The sequence below is a fragment of the Rutidosis leptorrhynchoides genome, chromosome 6 (assembly GCF_046630445.1).
Source record: "Rutidosis leptorrhynchoides isolate AG116_Rl617_1_P2 chromosome 6, CSIRO_AGI_Rlap_v1, whole genome shotgun sequence".
Taxonomy (NCBI): domain Eukaryota; kingdom Viridiplantae; phylum Streptophyta; class Magnoliopsida; order Asterales; family Asteraceae; genus Rutidosis; species Rutidosis leptorrhynchoides.
Window position 1 is genome coordinate 5624204 of NC_092338.1, and position 8732 is coordinate 5632935.

General features: G+C 35.5%; 1 non-coding gene across 1 annotated transcript; it reads right to left on the bottom strand.

The window, feature by feature from the left end:
- Nucleotides 1-3776: 3776 nt before the first annotated feature.
- Nucleotides 3777-3882, bottom strand: LOC139856312 (small nucleolar RNA R71). The gene has a single exon (XR_011761802.1). It is a non-coding gene; the product is annotated as a small nucleolar RNA R71 (small nucleolar RNA).
- Between the last annotated feature and the right edge of the window lie 4850 nt (nt 3883-8732).

Genomic DNA, 8732 nt, shown 5'->3' on the forward strand with positions numbered 1-8732 from the left:
TTCCTTAGTCAGGAAAATAAGACTTGGCCACGGGTCGATTCACGAACCTATAACGAATATATACATATATATCAAAGTATGATCGAAATATATTCATAACATTTTTTATTATGTTTTAATGATTTAAGTTTGTTAAGTTAGCAGTCCAACGTTAGTAATCTACAACTAGTTGTCCACAGTTAGATGTACAGAAATAAATCAATATAAATTATCTCGAATCAATCCACGACCCAGTGTATACAAGTCTCGGGCTAGATCACAACTCAAAGTATATATATCATTTTGGAATCAACCTCAACCCTGTATAGCTAACTCAAGCATTATTGCATATAGAGTGTCTATACAACAACAACAACAAAACCCAATACCACATGAGTGGTGTATGGGGGAGGTGAGATGTAGACAATCCTTCCCCTATCCGAGAATAAAAACAAGTGATTTCTCCACTCAGAGTGAAACACTCTCAAAAGTAGAGAAAGTCATCCCTCTTTCTATTCGACGGATAAAGAGATTGCTTCCGAATGGACCTCCGGCCAATAAGTAGGAAATTTAAAAAAAAAAGTAAAATAAAATTCAGTCGCCATGAAAATGGTAGAATTAAATTTCCATGGGTTTTAAATCCTGCATGCAATTCAATTTAGGCTCTAAACGGCAGTCAAGACGCCAATAAATCGACGCTTGCTGTTGACTCAAAAATAGAGCCAAATAGAGTGTCTATAGTTGTTCCCAAATAATATATATAGATGGGTCGATATGATATGTCAAAACATTGTATACGTGTCTATGGTATCCCAAGATTACATAATATATGCTAGAATATATGTATAATACAATATAACTTAGTTAAGTTATAATTTGTATAGATTTGTTACAAATTTCACGTAGCTACAACAAGCAAAATTATCCAATCTTGTTTACCCATAACTTCTTCGTTTTAAATCCGTTTTGAGTGATTCAAGTTGCTATGGTTTCATAATGAACTAAAATTTATGAAACTAAACAGAAAAATTATAAGTTTATAGTCAAAAATACGGGTTACAAGTCAATATTGTAAGAGGTAGTCATTTCAGTCAAAAGAACGACGTCTTGATGACCATTTTAAAAAACATACTTCCACCTTGAATTTAACCATGATTTTTGGATATAGTTTCATGTTCATAAGAAAAATCATTTTCCCAGAAGAACAGCTTTTAAATCAAAGTTTATCATTGTTTTTAATTAACTAACCCAAAACAGCCCTCGGTTTTACTACGACGGCGTATGTCCGGTTTTACGGTGTTCTCCGTGTTTTCAGGTTTTAAATCATTAAGTTATCATATCATATGGATATATAACATGTGTTTAGTTGATTTTAAAATTTAAGTTAGAAGGATTAACTTTGTTTGCGAACAAGTTTAGAATTAACTAAACTATGTTCTAGTGATTACATGTTCAAATCTTTGAATAAGATAGTTATATATATGAATCGAATGATGTTATGAACATCATTACTACCTTAAGTTAAGTAGATAAACCTACTGGAAATGAAAAAAATTGATCTAGCTTCAAAGGATTCTTGGATGGCTTGAAAGTTCTTGAAGTAGAATCATGACACGAAAACAAGTTCAAGTAAGATTTCCACTCGAAATAAGATTGTTATAGTTATAGAAATTGAATCAAAGTTTGAATATGAGTATTAACTTGAATTAGAAAGATATATTACTGTAATTAAGAAATATTTCTTGAGACTGGATGATCACTTGAAATGGATTTGCAAGATTGGAAGTAAGACTTGCAAACTTGAAAGTATTCTTAATTTTATGAAACTAGAACTTTTAGAACTTATGAAGAACACTTAGAACTTGAAGATAGAACTTTAGAGAGATCAATTAGATGAAGAAAATTGAAGAATGAAAGTGTTTGTATGTGTTTTTGGTCGTTGGTATATGGATTAGATATAAAGGATGTGTAAATTTGTTTTCTTGTAAATAAGTCATGAATGATTAATAATATTTTTGTAATTTTGTGAGATATTTCATGCTAGTAGCCAAATGATGGTTCACACATGTTGGATGAATCATTAAGGGCTACTAAGAGCTGATCATTGAATGTATATACCAATAGTATATACAATTAGAAGCTGGGTATTGTACGAGTACGAGTACTGAACGAATATGAGTAGAATTCTTGATGAAAATGTATGAATATACAATTGTAACCAATTTTGTTAAGTAAAAGTATTTTTATATGTGTCTTGAAGTATTCCAAAAGTGTACTAATACATCTTAATATACTACAAGTATATACATTTTAACTGAATCGTTAAGTCATCGTTAGTCGTTACATGTAAGTGTTGTTTTGAAACCTTTAAGTTAACGATCTCATTTAATGTTGTTAACCCATTGTTTATTATATCTAATGAGATGTTAAATTATTATATTATTATGATATTATGAGGTATGAATATATTTTAATATGGTATATATACATTAAAATGTCGTTACAACGATAATCGTTACATATATGTCTCGTTTCGAAATTCTTAAGTTAGTAGTCTTGTTTTACATATGTAGTTCATTGTTATCATACTTATATATATATATATATATATATATATATATATATATATATATATATATATATATATATATATATATATATATATATATATATATATATATATTTATATATATATATATATATATATATATATATATATAATTATCATTTTATCATGTTAAATATAGTGTAACAATATCTTAATATGATACATATGTATTTAGTAAAACGTTGTTATAACGATAATCGTTATATATATCGGTTTCGAGTTTCTTAACTTAGTAGTCTCATTTTTATGTATATAACTCATTGGTAATATACCTAATGAGATACTTACATATCATAATATCATGTTAACTATATATATATATATATATATATATATATATATATATATATATATATATATATATATATATATATATATATCCATATATATATCATCATATAGTTTTTACAAGTTTTAACGTTCGTGAATCGCCGGTCAATTTGGGTGGTCAATTGTCTACATGAAACCTATTTCAATTAATCAAGTCTTAACAAGTTTGATTGCTTAACATTTTGGAAACATTTAATCATGCAAATATAGTTTTCATTTAATATATATAATCATGAAAAAGTTCGGGTCACTACATAAGATTACCTTAGATTACCTTAGACTACCTTAGATTAACTTAGATTAACTTAAGATTACTTTAGGTTAAATTAGGAACTTAGTTTATCTGCTTAAAATATAAAAACAAAAAGGCATACCCAGTGTATGACCCAAACCCGATCTAGACCAGGGCCGTTGTTATTCGTACTTGATCCAGACGCAATAATCTCTAAAGCACGCAAGAAAGCACAAATCAGAAAACAAATGGCGTTACGCGTTACTTTAGCAGAAAACACTAAACCCTCGATTGAAGGTCGAGGAGGACCGATCAAATTCCCAGAGATTCAAGGACACTCGTTCGAATTAAAACATCACATTATACAGCTCATCCAAAATGGCTGTCAATTCCATGGACTATCAAATGACGATCCTAATTCTCACCTTGATAAATTCATATCTCTTTCGAACTCCTAAAAACAGCCAGGGATAGGACAAGATATAGTCCAGCTATACTTATTCCCCTATTCTCTCGCTCAACATGCACAAACATGGTTTGAAGGATTGGAAAAAGATTCCATCACGTCTTGGACGGAGATGGCTACTAAATTTCTAACCAAATATTTCCCTCCTTCTAAACAAACCAAACTCAAGAATAACATCATTAACTTTAAACAAAGTTATGATGAGTCTCTTTACACTGCATGGGAGCGATTCAAAACCCTACTGAAGAAATGCCCTAATCATCAGTTAGAACTGTCAGACCAAATATGTACCTTCTACAATGGTCTTACGGTAAATCATTGGACAACGATCGAAGCCGCAGCTCAAGGATATCTGATGAACCAAACCGCAGATGAAGCATGGGAGTTGCTCGAGAACATGACAATGCATCATCATGACTGGAACAGTGGTGAAATAACTTCATCATCTGCCCCACTCTCCGCACTTAATAATCAAACGGAGGCCATCAAAACTCTCACAGACAAGATGGAATCTCTTACAAAACAACTCAGAGAATTGAAGACGCAGCCGCAGGAAGTTAACCTGGTCCAGGCCTGTGTTAACTGTACCAACCCGCAACTCATTAAAGAATATCAAGTTGAGTACGAGAACCCTGACGGTTCAGTCTGTTACGTTCAATACCCAGCTCGTCAATCAAATCTCGGATTCAATCAACAGCCTAGGGTTAATCAATTCCAAAGAAACAACCAACCTTTTCGCTATCGTTACCCACCTTATCCACCCCAACAATCTCAATTGACCTATGATCAAACACTTCCACTCACTGGTCCGCCAGCTGAGGAAAATTCCAAAACCACAAAAATTACAAAAGTAACCAACCCTACTCTCGGAGCTGATGATCAATTGACGCAGTTCATCCAAGGACAACAACATCTAAATCAGAGAACTGCATCTAGACAAGAACAGACGGAGATACTAATGAGAAATAAATTGGCTCTGCTCAAAAGTCTAGAAACGCAGCTCGGACAGTTATCACAACGCCTTGAAACCCGACCACAAGGAAGGTTACCTAGTAATATTATCCAAAATCCCCACATAGAAGAAGCTAAGCAAAGGGACTCCATAATCCCAGAGGAAGAACCACGGAGAAGGTCAGCTAGGACCAAGAACAAATCAACCTATACTCAGAAGCTGTCTACTGCAACTCCAGTTCGTGTACCCTACCCTGGAAGGCTACAGGAGGAACCATCCAAGCTTGATTCCTTCAACCTCGATGGAAGATTCCTGAAAACTGTGTCCAATGTTTCCAACCAGAAGAGATATATCCGAAGGCTTCTCTCTACAAATAAAAGGATACCAGATTCTAACAAAATTCCGCTGAGTGAAGAATGCTCAGCAGTACTCAGAAACTCTCTACCACAGAAGCTAGGAGATACGGGCCGATTCATTTTTCCGTGTTCAATCTACCAATCTGGAACCATTCATGCGCTAGCAGATTTAGGAGCAAGTATCCACCTAATCCCCTACTCTCTCTACAAGATATTAGAGTTAGGAGACTTGTCACCAACTAAAATGACAATCCAACTTGCCGATCACATAATTCGATATGCTAAGGGCATAGTTGAGAACGTCTTGGTAAAAGTTGACAAATTCTTGTACCCTACGGATTTCGTAGTGATGGACATTTTGGAAGACCTACACACACCAGTAGTGTTAGGAAGACCTTTCATGAATACAGCTAGGACTGTCATTGATGTGTACAATGAAACCTTGATCTTACGATCGTATGGGGAGAGCGTTACCTTCAAAATTGACCGACTTACTGATCTTTCTGGACAGGCAGAGATGTTTGCTATTTCCACCAGACGGATCACTTCTGATGATGAGTCCCCACCACCAGCCGAAAATATCGAGATGGGTGTCGAATCACAGTCCGCTGACGTCCCAGAAATGGAAGAAGAGGATCCCAGTGAAGAAATAGAGGAAGTGGAAGAACCTGAGGAGGAAGAAGAAATGGAAGACGTAAAAGAAACTGCGATAATACCATCTCCAAGCCCAAAATGTCACGAAGAATTAATGAGGCTTGAGACAGAAGATCATAGTTTAATCATTCGCTTCAAAAAGAAGACTGATAAGGTTGAGGTTAAGGATATAGAAATTGATCCCGCAAGTGTCGAAGTGAAGAACCATAATACTGAAGAAACCCGTTCATCAGATGAATCTTCAGATAACTATCATACCAATGATGACGAGGAGGAGCAACATGAAGACATTTTGGATAACTCATATTCTCCATCCGAACCAGATCAGGAGGAGCTAGACTCTTCTTCAGATCGAATTTCGATCATATCTACTCACGCCGACATGATAACCTTCATCAATGACACCGATGAATTTGAAGATATTCTCGAAGCCATCCGTAAATCAACAATTGATTTCACGCTACGCTTAACCAAACGAATCATGACTATCAAAGACGAATACAATCTTTATCTACAGAGAGAAGATAATAATGTTGAAATCCTAGAAGATCGCATTCAAGACTTTATCAATACCCTTCACGATCATATCTACCGCAAAGAAAGGCAACGAGAGCACAATTCAATAGTTCGCACTATCCTAGAGACAAGATTTTGTCGAGATCAGAAGATCATTTACTCTAAGGTCGACAACGCCTTAGCTGGATTTGCACTTCCCTTCTCAGTAAATCAACGAGCACTACTGACTCTCATCCGGAAGCATATGGATCTTTCTACCGGACGCCCAACTTATCACTCTAATTTGCAAATGATCGAGGAAATTCACAGCTTTTTCGCTCTCTTGGAAAAAGATAATTTCGAAAGCACACCAGAGAGGCTAGTGATTTACGTAACTATTGATCACCACGCCGATCTAATTATCAAAGAGTTACGAGACGCAGTCACAGAAGAAGTAAGACACAACAATCCGTTTTCTCATCTTGAACCAGACCGAGTCAACATTGCCACCTACATTACGAAGCAGATAGCACGTATCTTCCAAGAATTCACAGATCCTAGTTTCACATTCAAAGCCGGATGTCGGGAGATATACTCAAAGATGGTGACATTAATGCTTAGGTCAGGGCTGCTATTCACTTCTTTCCAGTTTCGCCTCTTGACTAATCTGTGCAAAGCTACAGACTCCTACTATGGAGACCACCGATCAGAAGATTTTGAGATATTGAAGATACAATTTTTGACACTATTTGAAGATCTCCGAAATGAGCATCCTATCAGAGAAGTAATCACCACCAGCACTGCCTCAATGATTGACATTCATGGATCAATCAGCAGAGCAGTGGATCATATTCTTATCGGACTTCAAGATTTGTCACGAGCCAAAACCGCGCATTATCTCTCTTTCAAAAAATCTTCAAGAGAAGTACCGGATCTGCTAGCACTTTTGGTCCGATACTTTCTCAGGATTTATCCACCAATACTCACATTCCCTCGAGAAGACCAAGATCACAACTACCAGAAGGGAATGTCTGCCTTTTAGGCATCGTTACGGTCGAGCCAACGACTTTAAACAAAAATGCTTCTCGGGAGGCAACCCGTGCAATAAAGTAGAGTAGAAGAATAAAGGATGACAAGTGCGCCGATAAATAAAGGACGAGACTTCCAAGCCAGCCAGCTTCTTCACAAGCAACCACGTCTGCTGGGGGTACTCCTTTCTTCCCGTTACTAGCTCAAAATTTAAAATTATGCCGCATCCTAGCTTATCACTAAGTGTGGGATTCCAACCCAAATAAACACTAGATGAATAATCTCAAATCCTCAACTAAAACTCCTAAGTGTGGGATACACTAGGATCATTGAGGACAATGTTCGTCTAAGTGTGGGATGTTGGTATAATCTTTTTATGTTGTATTAAAATGATCCATTACGAAGATTCCAAGTTTTTAAGCCAAATTTCAAATTTTTAATAAGAGAAAGCCTTTTCAAAAAAGTATTTTTGAAAACCTGAAACGTTTGTAAATAAAATTAAGGCTTAAGTAAGGTGGAAATCTTGTTAGGATGAACCGAATCTCTAATAGAGCATTGCATGACTAGGCATTATCGACCTAAATTGATTATGGTGAGGTACCCAAATAAGACTAGCATTCATCTTTAATGCTTCACTATTTTCCGTTGAGAGTGCCGATGTCTATGCTCAGAATCAGAACTTGCTTTAGATCTGTATTTCCACGTAACGAAATGTGATTCGGTTATAATCAGAAGAGCTAGCCATTTGTCAAACAAGCCTTTCACATCTCCGCTACTTCTACCACACCACTTCATCCACATCATCTTTAATATCACTCGAAAAACCAGAAAATGAGATTCCGTCCGAAAACCCGATGTTATAAACCTCTCAAGTATCACGGCAAAGGTCTTGAAAAAGTTTACCAGCAAAAAGTTTCTCGAGATAAAATCTCCAATATATATATATATATTAAAGTTCTGAAAAAAGGAGCAGAACTTATAAAGAGAAACACCGAAGAAGAACTTGACCATGAATGCCTATCACTCCAAAAGAGAGAATAGTTCAAAAGTGCTTCTCAAAAATATCAGCACTCCTATCTATCTTAAAATTTTCCAAAATTTCAAATAAAAGCCTGTTGAGACTATATTACCCTTTTTCTCACCCCTAAAACAACTTCACCACCACTCCAAAATTCCTTTCCATCACTGACAAATGACCTAGAAGCTATGGTTACTACCGTTTTCACATTAGTAGCAAGGATTTGAGTCTTTATCAAGCCTATGACGATGAGTGCAACATGACTGGCTATGAGTGAATTCGTTTCTTAGATCTATAGGGAATCCTAAACACTTAAGTGATTTGAGTGACCCGTGAAAGCTAGCCTAAGTCATGTAACTTCCTCACATGCTTGCAGAGATAGTTTCAACCCTAACATAGATGACTCACCTTATTTTTTGCTCTTATAATAAAAAGAAAACCGCTTAGGCTATTAGAAAAAAAACTCTGGAAAGATTTCTTAAAGTAAAAAATGAAGTTTGCTTGAGGACAAGCAAAGTCTAAGTGTGAGATATTTGATATCGGCTAAAAAGTCACGTTTTCACCCTGGTATTAAGGCCCAAAAACAATAAAGTTCCAAGATTTATCACCAAAA